The 22,430-nt window shown below is 38.2% G+C and overlaps 1 protein-coding gene across 2 annotated transcripts in view; it reads left to right on the top strand.

The window, feature by feature from the left end:
• Nucleotides 1-22,430, top strand: part of Slit2 (slit guidance ligand 2) — a 344,949-nt gene that overhangs the window by 169,899 nt on the left and 152,620 nt on the right. The window lies entirely within an intron of this gene.

The following is a 22,430-nucleotide window of genomic DNA, read 5'->3' as shown; positions in this document are numbered from 1 at the left end:
AGGAGTACATTCACATTAATATTTATATCAGCACAATTCACAACCCTTCAACATATGAATAGATAAAGAAAATATGGCATATATAGATAGTGGAATATTACTCGGCAGTAAAGAAGAATGAAATTATGTCATTTTCTAGTAAATGAATGGAACCAGAGACTGTCATGCTGTATGATATAAGCCAGACCCAGAAAGTCAAAGGTCATTTTTTTTGTGACAGTTAGCAGGGAGAGAATTTCATCAAAGTAGTATAAAGATTAGTAAAATAGAAGATGGGGTTGAGGGGAAGTGGGGACAGAATAATAGAAAACAATGGTATGAATCTGATCTAACCTTTATATGTATACATGAATGTACTGCAGTGAATCTCACCATTATGCATATCCTTAAGACACGAGGCACTCATTTAAAAAAAGAAAAAAGCTGTAAGTATGTAGCAGAAAAATCAAAAGAGTAGAAGAAAGGGAGGGAGGAGGAGAGAGTAAGGGAAGTACTGGGGACTGAATTAGAGCAAATTATATTTCATTCATTTATAATTATTTCAAAATGATACTAATGTTATGAATAACTAATATGAACCAGTGAAAAAAGAAAACTCTCATGTAGACATATAGAGAAGCACTGAGATTGGCAAGCAGGAAGTCTTCTTATTTTGTTAAGCTTCTGGGAAAATAACTTAATTGGAGCAGGGAAGAGGTTTAAAAACAAGAAAAAGAGATTTGGAGCAAAGGAAATATCTTATGTAGATACTGTTATCGAACATTTAACAAGTGCTCATTCTTTACATCTTTTGCAACACTTTTGAATGTTTACTAAAGTAAAGAACCTGTGAAGAAGGTATTGTTATTTATTATGTTAATGTGATGTAGTCCAAATTGGAGAAATGAAATGTGTAACCTGTTCATGTGAATTTGTCATTTAGAATTTTAATTGTATTTCAAGGTGGACGGTGAGAGCTTTCTCCTGATTACGAATGGATGGGTGATCGAATTCTCACTTGCCCCAAGATGTCTGAATGTCATTTGCACTGCTGGCAATTAAAAAAAAATATATATATATATATATTTTTTTTTTATTAGTTGTTGATGAACCATTATTTATTTATTTGTATGTAGTACTGAGACTCAAACCCAGTGCCTCATACATGCTAGGCAAGTGCTCCACCAGTGAGCCACAATCCCAGCCCCACTCCTGGCAATTTGTAATGAGACTTCTCTCTCTAAAGCTTTTACTACTGTGATTGACATTTAAAGGACTGTTATTATTTCTTTACTGAATAAGTGAATGAAATAGTGAGGTTGTAACTTATAAATGCAATGCAAATAAAAATGCTATACATTAAACTTATCTTTGTAAACTTATCTTTGTATGCCTATGTATTTATACTACTAACAAGCAGTGATTGTGGGTTCATGCAGATGTTTGAGCTTTCAGTATCCCTTTGCCTGGCATGTTTTTTCTTACCTGAATATAATCTTGGTTCATGGGGTTGACTTGATACACCGCTGATATGGTCCAAATGTCCCTTGGCAATATTATTCTCTCCCTTTATTACATTACTCCTTGAGATTGATTGTTGCAAAGGTAATATTTCATATTGCTTCACAGAATTAGTACATTAATACATAATCGAAGCCATTTGTTGATTGTGAAGTCACTCAGAGTAGGTGTACAAGTAAGATGTATGAAACTATGTTCTGATTGGCACACTGTCCACCCACAACTGCTGCTTTTCCAGAACGTGAAATTGAATCAAGTGAGTACAAACTGACCATAAAACACTTTTTATCTGCTTGCCAATTTCAGAGCACCTTCACTTTGTGAAAATGACAATGTTTCATTGTTTTCTGACTGTTCTTCCTTCTGAATTACATTACTTACCCACCATGATATCTATGGAATTTCAGAATAAAATTTTAGTAGACAACATTTTTGAAAAATAACTTCAGATAAGTTGGTCTCGGAGTTAAAAGATTCAAAAAGCCCATGAAATTTTTCATAACTTCAGAAACAGCAGACATTTTATATCATCTTATAGAGTAAAATTTCATGTATGTGGATTTTCTCAAATGTTATAGTAACCATTCCTTCACAAACAATGCTTTTAAAATTGGGTTCCTGTCCATCTCTAAACTGATAACCACCTTTCAGCTCATATTTTCACATCATTAATGGCATATCTTCTCTGGCATGAAGATATGTGCACTTTATTAGTGCAGTCTTATATGGTGGATTTCAATGTTCAAAATATCCAAAAATTAATAACAATGTTTAGTGGAATTTCTTACTCCACATATCATTTCAGATTTATTGGCCACATGAACTAAAATACTTTGAATTTTCTAACAAAGTACAGAAATCTAATATGATCTGTAGGACTCTATTTTCTAGTTGAATTTGTTTTGATGAAGCACATGTCACTAAGAAATATTTAATGTGCACCTGCCCCTTTTGGGTGTTTACATTTTCATGTATGCCACAGCAGCTTCAGTTAGGATTCTGTACGGGACCCTCCTGCTGTCAGAGATTTGTCTTCTGGGTGCCTTTCTTTTTACCTATAGGGTACCCCTTAGTGGTTATTTGTGTATCCATCAGTACTCCTTTGCCCCAATCCCACAAAGTGCAGGTTTTAAAGTAATAGTGAATGAAGCATTACTAACAACAGATATGTAAGTCTTAATAATGAGCACATACTACTCCTGGTTATTCATTCTAATTACTTCTGGGGTTGGAAAAGGCATATTGACTTCATGAATACCCTGGTCTTTCCCCTAGGATTATGTTTGCTTATTTTCTATGAAATTTGTTATAAGGGCTCCATAAAATTTTGTTTCAGTTAAAGTAATCCATAGATGATTTTGTCTTTCAATGTTGGCAGACTGGACAAATTTTATGTTTTCAACAAATTATTTTTTTATAGAAAAGAACATCTCTGCCTTTCCCTAGGGTAAGGGATTTTTAATTTCATCACAACAGTTTATGTTTTGTTCTGTTTTTGACATGTTTGGTAGTTTTTTAATTTGTTCTAATTAATAATATAAGACAGTAGAATGCACTTTGACACATCATACATAAGTTTTATAAATTGTCATTAAAGCATTAATTTTTTAATACCATGGTTAATTTTTCTGAGTTTTCAACAAATTTCTATATTTGATTCCGTTTTACAAATACCTCCCAAGTTTCTAATGACAGTTATTAATATAAATGAAGTAGTTTCTGGAAAGAACCTACAGATGTCTGTGGTACATATCCAGTAGAGAGATCAAAGATCCCATTTATAGAAATTGCATTTCAATTAGATTCAATTGTAACTTGTCATACATTTTCTTCAGAACATTTTTTTGAAATATTTCTGTCCTTGAATCAGTTTGTGAGAAAAAGTTACCCTCAACAAATAGAAATAAATTTATTCTTGTATATTCAATTAAGTCCCTAGGATAGCTTTAAAGTCTTAGAAACCTCAAAAAAGACAAGAGATTTTATGCGCACACTTTAAATTAGAAATCAAGCAACACTTTCCCTGGAAGTTCAATATGTGGATGAAGAACATCAGTTTATTTCCAGCTCATAGAACCACTTACATTCTTATGGACCTTCTTCTGCCTGCCACTTTCCATACCTTAGGGGTTCTTCAGGACTCTCCTGCAGTATACCTGACCCCTCAATTTGGACTTTGCTGTCACCTTGGGTTCTCTGGAAACCTGCCATTTTCTCTGTCTCCCTAATGTGTGAATGAGTATTTTATTCAGTGTTGCTCTCTGGCCTCTGAGAATCCCCAGGGTAGGAATGTTGATGCCTTTATCTTTGCACCCTCCATGCCTAGTGTGGTACCTAGCCCATGGCAGCTGACTATGGCCTGGCCACAGTTGGAGGAAGGAGCTCTAAGCTGGAGTGCAGAGGTGGTAGGGAAGGAAAGCATATCAACAGAGCCGCTGGCAGATGTACACACGTTTGGCTGAAACCTTCTCTGTGTGGGAGGCAGAAGTGAAGGGGCAGATTTATAGAATATCTACAAAGATGGAGCTGAAGCTATAAAAGAAAAATGAATGTGGAATCAGGGAAATCAGATTCTTTAGAAAATAGGGAGTTTGGTATAAGGGAAGATGGTAGAAGAAAAATGGTTTTGCAAAATAATCGTATTTCACTTGAGTTGGCAGTGTGCTATCCGATCAGAGATGACCTAGAAAAATTCACAATGTAATATAGTTTGAATGTAAACGACTCCAGAATTTGACAGGAAGGATCATTTGTATGTGGGTGATAACTAAAATTGTAAGGGATAGATATAGAGAGTAGCTTTTAGTTTTGGAAATTTATTAAAGAGGAAAAGAGAGAGGGGGAGTCTTAACTGAAGAAAGAAGAGCTGGGGGCCAAGAGAACAGGAAATGAGACTTGGCTGAAAAACCACTGAAGTGGAATAAAAAGATCGCTTGGTGTTTAATAATGATAATACAAATGTAAATAATAAAGATCATAGTATTGGTTAGACATATTATTTCATTTAAACCTCAGAGCAACCATCTGTGAAAGATTGAATTATTTTTGCTAGAGATGTTAACAGTAACAGAGAGGCAGGTTACTTGGTCAGTCTCCTAAGTTTTGGAGTTGTGAATGGAGCCCAAGAAGACACCTCCAAAATCTTGATCCTTAACCACTACCCTCTGGTCTGTGCTATAATCAAGCACTTTGCAACATTGAGGAATAGGTAGCTGCCCTTTGCTTGAGATGTGAGTTTATTTTATCTCATTCGATCTTCAGAAATCTGTGGGACCAGGAGAAAACATGCTGTCATCCTCTACTGAAAGGCAAAGAAGCAGGTTCAAAGGCAACACATTTTCCCCTGAGAGTCCAACAGCTGTCACTGGCAATGATTCAGCCCGAGCCAACAGCTTTGGTTCTAGGACATCTCAATTTTCCCTAAACCATGCTAACTCCACAGAGGGTGTGCCTTTAGAAAAAGACTGTTGACATAGTACTTTCATTATGAACACTCAGCATATTTTCATTATAAACACATCGCAAGCATACTTGTATCTGGTTTTAGTCATAGGGAAACATTGTATTCTTTCTTAGTGGGTCCATACATCCAGAGATGCAAAAGGTATTTTGTGAAGGGTGTATCATCACAGATTCTGAAGTTGAAAGTGTGTGACTGCTGTTTTAAACACTTTCTACATGAGGTGCTCTTAAGCATGGCATTTTGTGTCCAAAGTTATTTAATTACAGCTAATGTTCTTGTAGAATATTAGTTTGGTCCCAGTATTGCCGGTGTCTTAACAAGTAAAGGGAAGCCACATGGGGAAAGCTATGAGTTTGCATTCTTCTTTTTAAGTGAGACCTTCTAACTGAAAGCACAATAATCCCTAAACATTTACCAGTAATGATTTGATATGATCAGTAATTCATTACTTTTTCTCCCCAAGTCTTTTTCCCTATGACCACAAATAGAATGTTATCTAAAATCGCTTTTCTCAAGCATGTGTTTTACCACCCTTAACCATGTTTCCATTAACTTCTAAGACTTCTGACCTGAATGGCTAACTTGAAGGAGCTGAAGTGGGAATGGAGTAAGCAGGAAAAGCACTGTGGCCCTGCTCCATCCCCCACACCCAGCCAGGGACCTTCATCTCATCTGCTCCACACAACAGCTCCCAGAACTCAGTATTTTCTACCCTTTCATAGTAAAAGGAAAACAGAAGCCGGAAAAATGAAATAACTCAGATGGGGGCTCACAAACAGAAAGGAAAGTAGATTTCAACCTGTTTGACTCTCAAGACTGCCTTATTTCCTCTACATTTAGAAATTCTTGGATTCAAATTCATTGTCGATGTTGATTTTTAAAGTTCCTATTGGGGAATGTAAAATCAGAAGTAATTCATGTTTTGTGAAATACACATACAGAATGAATGTCATACATAGATGTACAAAATAACCGGCATACCTGCCAGTCATGAGGGTGAACTCTGCCATCATGCCACAAGTGCCCCCTCCCGTCTTTTTCCATGGTACAGCTTCTTACCTATCAAAAGGAAAATGCTGTCTGCATTTGAATCGTTTTCTTGCTTTTCTTCTCCTTAAAACATGTTTTGAAAATATTATGGTGATTCTTAACTAAGAGAAGTGAGTTGTTACTTGAGTCGTGCTGATGCTCGTTAGGGAGGTGTGCAGGGATATGTTTATTAAATACTGTTGGCAGTCCTCATACTGAAGATCTCTTAAAATTTACTCAGATGACCATTTTCGAGGCATTTGAGTGCCCCAAAGTGGTCATAAGGGAAAATGCACCCTCCATCTAGTAACTAGACATTTAGACATCTGGTTCCTGGCCTCACTTCTGCAACATTATGCAAGTTTATTTTTATTTTATTTTTTCTTTTTGCCATTAAGCAAGAGCTCCCAGCTCTGCTTCTGAAAGGCATGTGTGCAGTGCTGACTTGAGGTGGGGATTGCTGACCTGCTGGAGCAGCACCTGTGCTGTACCCACTTCGACTCCTCTTTCACCCTTGCCACTGCAGTTGTTGGTATCAGTCGTGGCTCACCAGGGCTGCAGCCTGAGAGCTCTGGCCTGTGAATCCAGGCTGCTTTCCATACAAGCTCACATCACAGATCTCTGTGTCTTAGGAAACAAGGCCATTTGCTGTGGTTTGTTAGGAGCTGTCAGACCCTCTAGGGCCCAGAGAAATATTTTGATTTTTACTCTCTTTTGAAGCTACTACATGAGGATAAAGCTGCCTCTGAATATATGCAGTTTGTGAGCATGAACCAGGCATACAGAGGTGTTTTTAGCAATGGAAAGAAAGTAATTTCATTTCACTTTTAAGTTTTATCCTTGGTGGGAGTTTCTCAGCTTATTTCATAATCAAGGCAGAAATTCTTTTTTAGTGTGTCTCCATGGAGTCTCATCTGCAACCCTAATTTTTAAAAAAGGTTGAAAAGGTGGGTCCTAATCTAAATGATAATCCTATATTTATGAAGTTGACAATATCATAATGCAGACACAGACTAAGCACATGAGGAAGTGTGGTGTAAGAACTCCTGTTTCAGATTACATTTTCTCAAAGCTCTTTCTTGTTTCTTTCATGTCTGTTATTGGCATATGCTTGTTTGTTGAGATTTAGATAATGTCTGCAAGCTAGACCTTTGGAGAGTTGTGTGCTGATTCTCTCCTGTGGGATTTTGATCCCAGTATCATCACTTGCTCTTATACCCTTGACTTTCTTGAGGAATATTGTAAGACTCTGCTGTGACACTCTTCTATTTATGTAGAAGAGTTGTTGAGGACATTATGCTTTGTCTCATCATGTGACAGTTCAGGCAGATTTTCTCTCTTTGCAGCATCAGGAAAACAGTTTATTTTTCCTGGATAGCTAGTATGTTTTTAATATCAAAGATGGGACATCTTTCCTCTTTGCCAGGAACACAGGACTAAGTTTACCTCTCACTTGGGACAGGGGATCTGTGAATTTAGAACCCTTAAACTTTAAGTAATTTATCTATTTACGTATGCATCCTGTTGTATCAAGTGCATTTAAATTATGTAGGATCCTTTCTGCATCAAAAAACAGAATACGTAAATATCATGAAACTTGCTCACCACCAGGCCAACTGCTGCTAATAAATACAGCATGCTTTAGGTCTCTAATTTCCTTAGAGCAGCAATCTGTGGATTTTTGCTAAGGGGTACATCCTTACCTTCATGGCAGCCTAGACATTGACATCCGCACCACGCACCAGCACACGCTGACTTTCCTGTTTCCCAGCAGTCTGTCCAGGAGAGAGCCAACCTCCTATGTCTTAGTCTCTGTGGGTTCCTAAAGATGGTGGTGGATCAGAAGATAATCACTTAGCACTTGAGCTATGTTACCTTGGAGGCCTGATTTACTTGCCAATGAATCCGCACTTCCTTGTTGTTTATATCGTTGTTTCCTCAGACTCCAGAAATATATTAAAGAAGAGATTGGGATAATTTCTAAAATAATGCTTTCTCATGTCACCAGGAAAATAAAAATAATGTGAGAGGAGACACTAATGTAAAACAAACAAACAAACAAACCAAAAAACAATTGACCTCGTATGCCAAGAACATAGACATCTTTGTAGTGAAGAAGACTGGGGTCAGGAGGGAGGTAGCATCCTGCCTCCATGTTTAAAGCAAATACTTGTTTTTTTCTAAGACCAAGCAGCCATCCCTGGAGCAGCCCGCACGGAGAGAGCAGGAGAGGAAGGCAGAACACATCTTTTATGGAAGTCAGTTAAATTTCATGCTCTTTAACATCGGCTCTGATGGCAGGCCTTTTGCTGCAGTCTGGCTCCTTCCCCAGTGGGAACAAAAAAGGAAAAGTGATTAAAGTTCCCTCAGTAATAGACAGCAGGAGGCAATGGTCTTGGCGTCTTCTACAGAGGGAGAGAGAGTCCTTTAACAAGACTTGTGAGAGTTCTTTGAAGAAAAGAAGTTAAGACTGCAAGGGCTGGTAGAGGTCTGTAGTAACATTTGTTCATTTCCTCTACCTCGTATGGCTTCTTTGACTTCTTGGAATGGCGTCACCCTCTTCATTAAAATGTTGCTGATAAAAGGAGGAAAGTGAAGTTGAGCTCCTAGCTGGGGCCAGGGTTCAACCATGCTCTACTGTGAGCAGGAGTGTTGAGAACGTGACTTTTATAAGGCACTGAAATTGATAGGAATACACACCACTCACAGTGTGTGTCTGTGTGTGTGTGTGTGTGTGTGAGTGAGAGAGAGGAAGAAGGAGAAGGAGAGAGAGAGAGACAGAGAGAGACAGAGAGAGACAGAGAAAGACACACACACACACACACACACACACAGCACGCAGGGAATGTGAATGGATGAATCAGTGAATGAACACAAGACAGAGTTTCCTCTGTTTGCTAGGTGGCCTGGGATTGGGATGGCCAGAATACTTTGCCTCAGTCTGGTGCACTGGCTAGAGTTCCCCCACAACAGTGGCCCCCCTCTTCCCCAGGACCAAACCACTGGACCTCTTTTTCTCTCTCTCTTTAAAAAGAAAGGAAAAAAAAAGTTTGCAATCAGCATTCAGACATTCTTATAACTAATAGGATTAGGGACGTTACAAAGGGATTTGAACAAGATAATTAGTTTGCTGCTTATTCCACAGTGGAACAAGTAAAATCCTTCTGAGAAAAGACAGACAAAATAGGTCAGAAAATGTGTGGGAATGAGGTAAGGCCCCTCCATGAGGACCCCAGTCAACTCGAACGTTATGAAAGGACTCCAGAGCCTTCATTCACTGCTGTAGACTGTTTGCCTTTTTTATTTATTTTTTTTTTCAACTCGGCCACCAGAGGTGTGAAGAAAATGACTTACTTAATTTCAGAGTTAATGGGTGTTGTTCCTGGACCCTGAGTATTCTGTTCCAAGTACATAAATGCAACCTTCAAAGTATTTCTCACAACGTGATATAAAGGGAATGTTTTGGAAAATCTCTACAGCTCTTATCGTGCCTTTTACAAGCTGGAAAAAATTATACAATTAGGAGAACTCTTTAAAAAAATCTCCGATTTTCTTGAATAGATTCATTACTTTAATTGCAGAAAAAAATCTCACAAACAGAAATGTGAGGGGTGTGTTCTGTGCTTAATTAAAGTGCTTACTTGCTTAAGTGTTTGTGCTATAATTTGCAGTTTTCACTGGGTAGAATATGCTTAAGAAGAGTCATTTGAATTTTTAAAAAATCATAAAAATAAACTATTTTCCTCCATTGCAACATCACATCTCCCGTCTCCTCTCCTCTTTCCTAAAATGGAGGGGACATTGCCTAGTGTTATCAACTATACTATTAATATCTGAGAGTTAAAGTATGGTTCCAAAGGAATGCTGGCAGAAAGACATCTTCAGAGGTTCTCTGTGCATGTGGACACTGTGCTTCATTTAGTCAGCTTCTGAATCTCACAGCAGGATGAGCCAGATCAAGGGCCCAGAGGCTCCTGGGAAGGCTTTTGCACACTCTTCCCTTAAGATGGTTAGAGCGAGATACTGCAGGCATTTCTGTCCGGGGAACTATCCAGTGGCTCCATAGAAGTGGATCTTTCAATTTTCTCTCTGTTCGTGAAACACACAAAAACATGTTAGACAAGGAAAGCAATTAAGCCCTATAACACCATGCTGTTAAAATATGACATAATATTTATCTTAAATAAAGTTGATCAAATACATGCAATAGTCCCAGAGATTGGTTTATTTAGATTCCTTTCTTTCACTTAATGTAGAGTCATGTTACATAATCTTTTCACATGACAATAAAGTATAAGCTGGGAATGTGGCTCAGAGTTAGAGTGCTCACCTGGCATAAGGCCCTGTGTTTGATTCCCAGCACCCCTGCCTCCCCCCATACATATACACACAATGATGATGATGATAATAATAATATTACTATTATTAAATAATAATAATAATAAATGTTATTTTCTTCTTCTAAATATGTGAAGTTATTTTTGGCTCTCGTGTCCCAAGTCCATGGTTTAGTTTTAGGATTCAATTTGAAATTGACCTCTTAAGCTGTGATGTGGGGCCATTTGCTAGGGTTGGGCAAGTTAACCTCAAAACAAGGACACCCACTGGTGAGGGGTTTCCACTCCAGCTTTCCTCTACTGGCAGAAGATGTGCTTTTGTAATTTATCTGTCATTTATCTGGCTCTTTCTAATTAACTCAAAGATGCTCTGCTTACCGTGGTAGATTTTAAGTGATTGGCACTCATCTTTAAGTGATACCTATTACTATGAGTGATATGTGTGTTTAGAGGGTAAAGTTCCTCAAATGACTAATTCTGACCAAAAAATCATCATATTAATAGATGGTTTCCGATCAGCATTTTCTTAAGCTCACTTAGGATTCAGAACAGCAAATACTCATCTAAAGGGTAAATCGAAGTAGAAGACTTCTAGACTGTCTGTGGATAAGGCCCCCTGTGTTGGACTTGGGGAAACATCCATGTGAATAGCAGGCTTCCTGAGCTCCAGGGTGTGGCCACCTGGGGAAGGCCCATATTGACCCTAAGAAAAGAATGACGCATTGTAGGCAGGGACACACCCAGGAACAGGGGCAAGGAGGATGGGGAAATGGGGGAGATTGGCTCTTCTGGAAGGAGGTGTTTTTTAGAACTGGATTTCTTTAAAATGCTTTTATTGGCTCATATATAACAGTGGGGTTCATTTTGACATAATTATACTGCATGGAATATAATTTGCTCCATTTCAGTCCCCACTGCTTCCACTCTCCTCACTCCCTCCCACCTTTTTTCATCTTCTGCTCTGCTGGCCTCCCTTCAATTTATTTATTTACTTTTTAATGGGTGCTTTTTAGATACACATAAAGGTGGGATTCACTGTGTTGTATTCACATAGATACGTAGTATGATTTGTCACATTCAGTCTGCTTTTCCCCTCTCTTCCCATCCTTGCTCCCTCCCCTCAATCTCCCTTTTCTATTCCTAGGCTCTTCCCTGTATTTTTGTGAGTTCTGCCCCCACCCAGCTTCCTGTCCCTCATTTTGCTCGAGCTTCCACATATGAACAAAAGCATCTGACCCTTGACTCTCTGAGTCTGGCTTATTTCACTTAGTGTGATGTTCTCCAGTTACATCCATCTACCAGAAAATGCCAGAAAAACTTTATTTTTCTTTATGGATGAAGAAATATATACACTCTACTGTGTATACATACATTTTTCTCTATTCATTTATCTGCTAATGGGCACTAGGTTGCTTCCATAACTTGGCTATTGTGAGTGGTACTGCTATAAACATTGATGTGCCTATATTACCACAGTAAGCTGATTTTAATCCTTTTGGATAAATACCAGTAAATGGGATAGTTGGATCACATAGTTCTTCTGTTCCTCATTTTTTGAGGAATCTCCATTCTGCTTTACCAAGGGGTTGTACTAATTTCCAGTTCCACCAACAATGTATAAGTGTACTTTTCTCCCCACATCTTCACCAGCACTTATTATTATTTGTATTATTGATGATTGCCTTTCTAACTGATGCAACTGGAATCTTGCTGTAGTTTTGATTTCCATTTCCCTGATTTTCAGGGGATGTTAAACATTTTCTTAAATATACTTTTAGCCCTTGTGTTTCTTCTTTTGAGAAATGACGGTTTAGTTCTTTTGCCCATTTATTATTTGTTTGTTTGTTTGGTTTAGTTAAGTTTTTTAGGTTTTATATATTTCATTAAACCCCTATCAGAGGAAAAGTTGAAGAAGATTTTTTCCCATTCTGTTGACTTTCTCTTCAGACTTTTAATCATTCCTTCGCTGTGCAGAAACTTTTTAATCTGATGGTTTCCCACTTATTAATTCTTAACTTTTTGAGCTTCAGGGATCTTGTTAAGGAAGTCCATGTCTGTGCAGTGTGATGGAGTGCAACCCCTATATTTGCTTCTAACAGTTGCAAAGTTTCTGTTCTAATTCTAGGTCTTTGATCCACTTTGACTTGACTTGTACATGGTAAGTGATAGGGATCTAGTTTCATTTGTCTACATATGGATGTCTCAGCACCATTTATTAAGAAGGGTTATATCTTCTCCAACATATATTGTTGTAACCTTTTTTGAGTATCAAATGACTGTACCTATGTGGATTTGTCTCTGTATCTTCTATTCTATTCCTTTGGTATTTGTGATTATTTTGATGCCCAGACCATGCAAGCTTTGTTACTACAGCTCTGCAGTCTAATTTGAGATCAGGTATTGTGATGGCTCCAGCGTGACTCTTCTTGCTCAGGATTACATTGACTATTTTGAGTCTTGTGTTCTTCCAAATTAATTTCAGGATAGATTTTTCTAGCCATTTGAAAAAGGCCCTTGGTATTTTGATGAGGATTGAATGGAATCTGTGTCACACTTTTGATATGTGAACTTTTTGACAACTCTGCCTATTTAAAACATGGAAGATCTTTCCGTTTTCTGAGATCTTTAGTTCCTTTCTTCAGTGCTCTGTAGTTTAACCTGCTTGGTTAAATTTATTACTAAGTTTTTTTTTGTTTTTTGTTTTTTGTTTTTTAGGTTACTGTGAATGGTATAGTGGAGGAAGGCCACATTGAACTGATTTGGGAGAAAAATAAACATGCTTTTTCATTTAATGCAGTTCAGGGTGAAGGAAATTTCATAGAGATAAACATTAATAAAATATTGGAAATTAGCCTAGGCACTTTCTGTTGAAGAATAATAAGGTGTTGAATAACTGGATCAGAGCATTCCAAATAAAGCCATAGGCTTAAACACAGGTAAAAATGTGTTGTGGCATGCTGATAAGGTCAGGCTAAAGCTTAATTTTATTGTCATTCAATGTCTACCAATGGGAGCTGGGCATGGTGGTGCACCTATGAATCCCAGTGGCTTGGGAGGCTGAGACAGAAGGATCGCCAGTTCAAAGTCATCCTCAGCAAAGGTGAGGTGCCTAGCTACTCAGTGAGACCCCATCTCTAAATAAAATACAAAATAGGGCTGGGGATGTGGCTCAGTGGTCAAGTGCCCCTGAGTTCAATCCCCAGCACCCCCAAGCCCCCAAAAAACTCTACCAATGAATATTTTGTGTAGAAAGATGTGATTTGATGGGTATTTCTAGAAAGGCTAAGAGTGGAAAAGGAAGAAAAGTATATACTGCAGAGTAGCAAGTCAAGTAGGAATTAATAAAGATCTAGATTGTGGCAAAAACTGGAGAGTTGAGAGTAGGGAAGGAGTTTATTTGCAATGAGTGAGGGAGCAGATGTTGGTGGGCATCTACTGGGTGTCAGTCCGCGTGCCCTGCTTCTTACAGAATTTAACTCACGGAGTTGTACTTGGGCTTCTTGTTAGCCCAGGGTCTTGTTGATTATAATAAGAGTTTGAAAGATAAACATGCAGATATTATAAGGTTTCACTTAGGGAGATTAGTAGGAATAACCATTTTTTAAAGTAAAGAATTAAGAATCAAAGAAATAAAATGATCCCTCTACTCAAAATGCCCCTGACTTCCCCAATATCAGAGTCCCTCTTTAAACATATACTCCAAGTAAAACTGTGTTATTGTTAGACAAACAGTGCTTCAGTACACATAACAAGATCCCCTTTTCCCCCATATTTCCATCCTTAGATCTTTTCTCTGTGGATGACCCTTCCAGGTGAGGTCTACCAGGTCACAGTTTACGTGATTTTCTGGAATCTGGGATGCTTTTGATCCCACTGCAATATGAAGTCTGATAGCATCTACTTCAATATTGAGAGTGGCTTGCTAACTGGAAAACATTGTCATTCTTTTCTGAATGTTTTCTAATTTTATTAACATGGAATAGCAAATTAAATCAAACCACTTACTTCGACTGGGGGTCTGTAAACTACAGCTTACGTGCAAAATCCTGTTTTACCTGGCTTTGCAAATATGGTTTCATTGGAACATAGCCACACCCTTTTGCTTATGTGGAGTTTATGGATGCTTTCAAGTTTCAAGAGTAGAGTGGTTGCTATGGAGACTGTATGCCTATAAAGTCTAAAATATTTATTGTAAGGTCCTTTACAGAAAAAGTTGGGAGGCCCCTGGTTTAAATGCAAAATAATTTTGTTGCCTGCATGGTCATGATCACCAATACTTGAATTGAGAAAACACAGCCTCCTTTGTAAAACTGGGTGAAGTCTAAAAATGAGATGGTATGAGAAATGCAAATGGTCGACTCACCTTATACTTATCAGGATTAATGAGATCACATATGTAAAACATTTAGAAAATTGCCTGGAATGTAGTGAGCAACGATTAAATGTTAGCATTTTTGTCTTATTCACTTAGTGATCTCATGCAGCCTCTCAAATTCAGATCTATAATGACTTCCAAATTTATATCCCTAGCCAGGACCTGCTTTCTATAACCCAGACTCATACTCCACTGCCTGCCCTCCATCTCCATTTGGATGTCACCCAGGCAGAATTTCCATCTTAACATGTACCAAACTGTGCTCCTATTCAGTCCCTAAAACTGGCCTCTCTTGTAGATTTTCCTTCTTGTAAATGAAGTCTCCTACTGGCACAGGTCAAAAAATGAGGAGTCACCCTGACTCCCCTCTTTGTCTCACACCCCATATCAATCCTGAAGCAAATCCTATCAGTTCTACCTTCAAAACACACCCAGTCTTACCACAATCTTACCACCTCTCACCATTACCTGATCCAAGCTACACGACATGCATCTGGTTTTGGGGATAACCTCTTAACTAGTCTCTCTCGTCTTTTACTTCATTTCTTATGGTTCTCCAAACAGCAGCCAGAGTGATCCTGCTTAAAACATAAGGTAAGTCAAGTCACTCACTTTGCTCATAATCTTGCCATGTCCTCCAAGCAGTCCAGTAGCTCTGACACCAGCTCCCACCTTATCTTGTTTCTACATTCTCTCTGACCTCATCTCTGAGGTTATTTAATGCTGTTATTCATTCACTCTGCTCAGCAACACTTGCTTTCTTCCTGTTATCACAATTTGTCAGAAATTATTCCAACACAGGGCCTTTGCACATACTATTTATCTGGAATATTTCCCCTGTGTGACCTATTCCCTTTTTATTTATAACACTTTTTCCAGATGTGATCAGTGAAAATAAGCCTGTATAAAATTTCATTCCTCAACCCCTTATTTCATATTTCTCTTCCTTTTTTTGTTTTTCTCCATACTTTCTGATCATCTCTGGGACTATACTTTTTACCTAATTCACTCTTGTTGGTTTCCTTTCAACAGCTATTTTACCAGAAACTGGAGGAGGGCTTTGCATATCACACATGCTTAATATTTGCTGGATGGATTATTTTTTCTTGGTCATGCTTAAGGCTTGTGTTTATTGTGCATTCGCTAAGTTGTAGACATAATTAATGTATTATGTCTATCTTAAAGACAAGGCTCAGACACATAAAATAACTTGTTCCAAGTCATTCTATTAGATTGCTAGGACCACCAAAACAAAGAATGACACACTGAATAGCTTAAGCCACAGAAATTCACTGATCTAAGGGATAGAAACTGGAAGTCCAAGATCAAGATGCTGGTAGTGTGGGTTCCTTTAGAGAGTCTACAAGGAGAATTGCCTCTGCCCCTCTCCTGGTTGCTTGTGGTTTGCTGGTGGCCTTTGGTGTCCCTTGGCATAAAGAGGAGACATTCTGATTTCTGCTTTAATCTTCATAATGGCATGCTTGCTGTGGCATCTGTCTCTGTGTCCAGTTTACCCCTTTCATAAAAACACCAATTATATTAGATCAGGGTCCATCCTAATGACCATATTTTAACTTGAAAGTTATTTAACGTGATTATTCTAATTTTTGAAGACTCTATTTCCAAATCAGGGCCATTTTTGAAAGTGCCTGAAGTCAGAAGTTTAACATGTGAATGGGGGGGCACAATGCCACCCATAGGAGTCTTTATGAGAAAGCTTGCATTCTCACCTGGACACCAGAGATCACAATGAACTAATGTCTGAATTCAACCTGAGTTTAATAATGTGTCTCAAGTGCCAACCTTGTGTTGTGGGCTCTACTAGGAACTATAGATAGAGTTCAGCACCTGACTTTGAGGAAGTCACCCTGTAGTGGGAGAGAAACACATCATAAAGTTATAACCTACGACTTAAAAGCACCCAGAAGTAGTTCAATTGCCATTTTTAATTATATAAAGCTTTACATCTATTAGGCTTATTTTTTGCCAAAACCTTCTAATGAAATGGTTCCACCATTTAATTTGATTTTTAGTGGGATTGCCAGAAGTGCAATTAATTGTTGAAACTACCAATGGTAAAATTTTGCTTTGGAAAGCAGTCTGCCATCTCTTTATATACCATTAAATTTGATCATATGCTTGTCATCCTGGCAGAACATCTTGATATACTTGAAGAAACATGGTAGGGGAAATGGAAAAAAAAAAAAAGTATCGTCACCCCTACACTGTAGAGTTTCCAAATACAAATGTTAGCTCGATTGTGTTCTGCCAATCCATCATTAGGTTGCATCTCCCTGGAGTTAAAGATGCATCTGGGTTTGGCAGGGATGCATTATCACCAATCAGAGCAGGGATCACATGTCAGTCTCCCCAGGAAGATGTATGGTCTTGTGTACTATCAGGGTTGGATATGCTTATGTTGCAGACTTTAAATCAATTTCTGAAACCTTTCTACAGATGTGGACTGCTGCGAATCTGTAAATAGCATAGTATACGGTGAGCTGCAGTTGATATATACAGCTGGAAAAATGCTGATGTATGGGGCAATAGGAAACAAAACTAACACTAAAAAACACAGTTCCAAACTTGCTGAGAGGATCTCGTCTGTTTAATGGCATTCTTAGAACAAAGTTACCTCTGAATTGAAAGTTGCCATTTTCTCATGCCAGTGCAGAATCTTAATGATTTTAAAGTTCTAGAATTTTCTTTTGTAGTTATTATTTGATATGAAATTTATTTGTAAATTTATTGTAAAATGGTGTGCATGCTGATATCGGGATAGCTTTTATTTCTAGGGGTATACAGTGAAGCATATATGATTATATCCTATTATTTGGGAGTGTTTCTGGGCACAATTTTTAACGTACTCACCAGTGATGAAGTTAGCACAGTCAAACAGAAGCAGATCTCTGCAAAATGTTTTAGCTTCTCTGTCCACTCTGAGCACAAGACCTTTACTGCAATTAAATTTACACCCATAACTCCCAATTCAAATACATTTATGTTACCTAGACTTTTTACCCAGGGTTTCAATAGAATAAATTAAAACTAACTGAATGTGGAAAAAAAGAATCTCCATGAATGGCAAACTGTTAACTAATGGACAATGTAATTTTAACACTGATTTTAAATGCTCCCTCATTCTGGAGCTGGTGAAAACCTGTGGTCAGAGTTGAGATCCTGTTTTTTTGGACATGGATTTTATGTGATTCACCAATGCCTTTGGTTGTGGTGGTGGTGGTAGTTTTTACAGATTTGCATCTCATCCTCTGGCACCTGCTTTCTTATATCTGCTTTTTATACCACTGACAAAGAATTTTCCATCTTTTGCCTAAGTTTGCTTCAAATATACCTTTTTAATACAGCTAACGGTTCATCTAGGTCAGCTTGCATGCTTCCAACATAGATTTGCTGCAAAGTAATAACTGAATAACTGTGGTGGTAACTAAGGAACAAATTCCCTCATCTAAACCCTCTCTCTCTCTCTTCCTCTCTCTCTGCCTGTTCCCACCACCAGGTGCAAACACACACACACACACACACACACACACACACCCCACACACAATGCAGATACATGCCCATTCTCAGTACCCTCTTTGTCTTTTTGAATTAAGGATGCCGCTTCCCTTAAGTTTGCCTTCAAGAGAGTAACTTTCAAGCTGCACAAATCAGACTTTGATAATTTCCTCGTAGATTACCAGACATTCCATTTACTATACAACAGCCCAGAACTTTACTCGATAGCCATTTTATTCCCACTGGGTAGGTCCATAAAGAAAAACATTCTCTATGTAATAATTATGTCCTTGGTTTAATTTGTTGTAGTCAGAGAACCCAGCATATATTTTTTTTCCAGCACATATTTTTAAAAAATCATTTTAATAAAACAAGAATATAATTACATAACATGAAAATAAGTGATTTAATCAGAAGAAGAAAAATGCAAATGTTATGGGGATCAGAGTAAAAGGTTGAGCAAAGGCAAACTGCATTGGGTGAGTCTTGATGAATCAGCAGCTCTTCCTCAGTGGAGAAAGGATGTTGGAGGAGGGTGGTGAGGACTAAGGCACCTGCCAAGTGGGGGACAGAGGGTGAGTGGAGAGGGGCAATTCTTCCAGTTTGGAAGGGGGACATGGTTGAGGCTATGGTGTGAAATGGAGAAAACTTTGCATACTGTGGGAGCTCCGTACAGCAGGAACCAGCTGACCACATTTGCATTTATAAAGTTGCTCTGTGACACAGGGGATGAGTTGGAGAGGGCATAGACAGGAAGCAGCCCTTTCTTGTTCAGTGTGAGCTTTATCCTAAGAGTAAGGAAGAAAGACAGGGAGGGTTGCTATATTGCCAGCTCGCCCCATGGAATTTTCCTTTTGGTGGAAATGATAGCTGAAGCTTCATTTCGACTTGATATTTTTATAGGTAGTGTTTAGATCTGTTATGGATTGAGGTCTTTTCAGATGAGAGAGACAACTAAGGAAAATAAATGGAAGTGAAACTTTTGCGAATAGTATATTGAAATAGAAAAAGTCTACTTTTCCTTGCTCTGGTAGCTTAAAAGTAACAAGAATAAGTCACATGAATTGAAAAGGATTTTGTTTCTCATAGGTCATGTTATGTCTGGGAAATCTCCAAGTTCTTTACAGCAACATATCAGGGAATGCAGTGACATTTTCAGAGGATACTGCTCACATTATTCATGCGTGCACACACAGCTTCGGTGATTAGAAAGTCTTTTACTAAAAGATGAAGTGTTGGGTAGGGCACAAAGGATTCACTTTTGTCTTTTCTGAAAATGCTACTGATACTTTGACATACATTTTACTGAGTGCAGACACAAACAGATTGGATTTAATTTCTTTCCACATGAGAAATAGTTACTTTCTTGGAGCAGGCTTAAAATATTTCAAGAGGACAGAACCTTAAGGACTGAAAGTTCAAAAGATTGGTGCTTTAGGGGACAAGTCATGGAAATGATACATTTTCTCATAAACTTTAAATGCATTTTGGCCTAAGCAGATAACTTTTAGCTCAAGGCACTGGAGAACATCATTCATTCATTCATTCATCACAGGTTTATTGAACCATAGCTGGGGCATCAAGTCATCAGCTGTTGGCAGAGACGTGCAAATCTAAAAACAAACAAATAAAAAAAAATGCAAAACAACAACAAAAAATCTCTAAAACTGTAATCAGAGCTTGACCATGAATGACTTTATAATAATGATTAGCAACTATGTGTTGAACCCTTACTATATATCATGCAATCTTAGGTTCCAGAAGTGTTTATTTTAGTAGTTATTGTGGAATATTTCATAATAACTCAAGTCTTACTAACTCCTGAGCAGCCCTATCATTTAACCATTTCCCTGGAGAAGAGGAACAAGGTGTAAGATTGAGCTGAAGAACTCAGTGAGGTAAGAGAACTTGGAGGCAAAGACAGAGATTTCAGGTAGACAAAAGACTCAGAATGTGAAATTACGGATTGAGGAGTCTGTTGGTTTGGCAGTAACAGTATCATTAGAATTTAAAGGAGAAAAGGAAAGCCAGCTAAACACATGCTGGAACAGGTGTGTATTAATGTGTGTGGAGGATACTATCCCTGGAGATGAGGGTCTCCAGGCAAGGATTACTGTTAGGTTTATAGACACTAGTGTGGAAGGGGAAGGGAAGAAACATTCTCCTGGGACACTGCCATTTTATAAAGAGATTCCAAGACACACTTATTTTTCTAGATTTAGAAGGCCAGTCATAGAATGGGAAGCTTGAAGAGGAAAATAAGAGTGAACCTCTGTCATCCACTGGTATTGTGGCAACAGGGGAAGATAAGAGCCTCACCCAGGGAGGATTTGTTGAAGGCACAGCTGAAAATGTTATCTTGTTTTCTTTTTTATTCTCTTGTTCCCCTAAATGTTGCTTTAGGAAGAAAAATATCAACTTAAGCATTTCAAGCTGTAGTGTCTTGTAGATTTGATTGCAGTTGCAATAGCTCTCCTCCTGGGTGAAAATCCTTGTTGCCTGGCTCTGGAATCAAACCCACTTGTGTTAGAGTTCATCAGCAACAAATGCAGAACATTGTGACCACATCCCAGTATTCTTTTAGAATTAGCAACATTGTAGATGTGGATAGACCATGTCAGAATCAGCGGGATACATGCTTGCTATTGACCTTGCTATTTTAATAATATAGTGCTTCTTTGTGTGTGTGTGTGTATGTATATATATATATATATTTTATTTGGTACCAGGGATTGAATCTAGGGGCACTTTGCTACTGAGCTACATAGCCAGTCCTTTTTATCATTTTCTAATTGAATTTGATTTTTTAATTTTGAGACAGGGTCTTACTAAGTTGCTTAGGGCCTCACTAAGTTGCTGAGACTGGCCTTGAACTTGCCACCCTCCCGCCTCAGCCTCTAGAGTCACTGGGATTACAGATGTGCACTGCCTCGTCCGGCTTTTTAGATTTTATTTTGTAGAGAAAAGGTCTTTAAAATTTCTCGGCTTGCTAATTTCTCAGTTCTCTCCCGTGTGCTCTGCTGCATTCCAGCCCGTTGACTTACCAGGTACCCCTACTCCTTGGTGCTCTCTGACTCCCCAGGCTGCTCACATTCTCCTGGGCTCACAATTGCCTTTGTCTCTGTTACATACTTTGAGACATGATTGCTTTTGTCTAGGTACCCTAACCCAAACTTTCATCATATGCACAATAACAACATTTTAAAATTTAGATTTAAAAAAAAAAAAAGGATGCCACCTTGACAATTCACACATGAACTGGAGCCTCCTTGGGGTGATTCCATAGGGCTGGTTCCACCACGGCTCTGTCCTGCTACCAATCATGTCGGTTTCTGCCATTCTCCTCGCCCCTCTCCCGTTCATTAATTCAGAGAGCTCTGCACCCAACCCTGTTATTAAATTATCTGCTATTAAAATGATAAATTGGTTTCTGCTTCAGTAATTCAATGTGCTTGAAGACTACTCTTTCTAGAACCCTGCGTTTCTATTAATGTGTTATTTAAAACTAAGTATTTCTTACCTAAGCAGCATATTTTCAAGGATTTTCTACTTTTATTATGAATTTGGATCCATTTAAAAAGATGTTATAAAGAAATCTTTTAAAATTAAATACATTTTCCACAAGTGAAAAAATAAAGGAATGCCCATTAAAGAAAAGAGTTAAGGAATATGTGTGGAGTCAGATAACTGAAAGGGACTTATGTCTTCATCATCTTTTAGACATCAGTGTCTCATCTCCAGGGTCTTGTTTTCATACTGTAGCCAGGCTTGGGTTTTGCTCTTATTCCTTGATGCAGGGCATTTATTAGGGTTTAGTACTTCAGGGACTAGATTAAAAAAAATGGGTATGATCTTGGGAGTGTGTACATGTATATTTTTCCAGGAATAGGCCCACAGATTTCATAAGATTTTCCAAGGGTTCTAAGTTCCCTTTTCTCTCATAAAATATAAAAGTCACTGCCGTAGTGGAAAGGACTTTGATTCTATAAAATTCTACTCAAATGCAAGTTCTACTATTTTTGCAACTTTGGATGAAATGTTGTGACTCTCTAACCTCAGTTTCTCAAGAGTTCCCTAAAGATGTCAAGTGGCCTAAATGAGGCAAAATATGCAAAGCCCCAAGCCACAGTGGATGCTAATAACTGTTGTGGAGACCTCTTTCTTCTACCGTAACATTGTTCCATTTCCTCTCTCTCATTCTCCATTAGA

The sequence above is a fragment of the Sciurus carolinensis genome, chromosome 10 (assembly GCF_902686445.1).
Source record: "Sciurus carolinensis chromosome 10, mSciCar1.2, whole genome shotgun sequence".
NCBI lineage: Eukaryota > Metazoa > Chordata > Mammalia > Rodentia > Sciuridae > Sciurus > Sciurus carolinensis.
The sequence above is the reverse complement of the archived record's forward strand: the minus strand, read 5'-3'. Positions and strand labels throughout refer to the sequence as shown.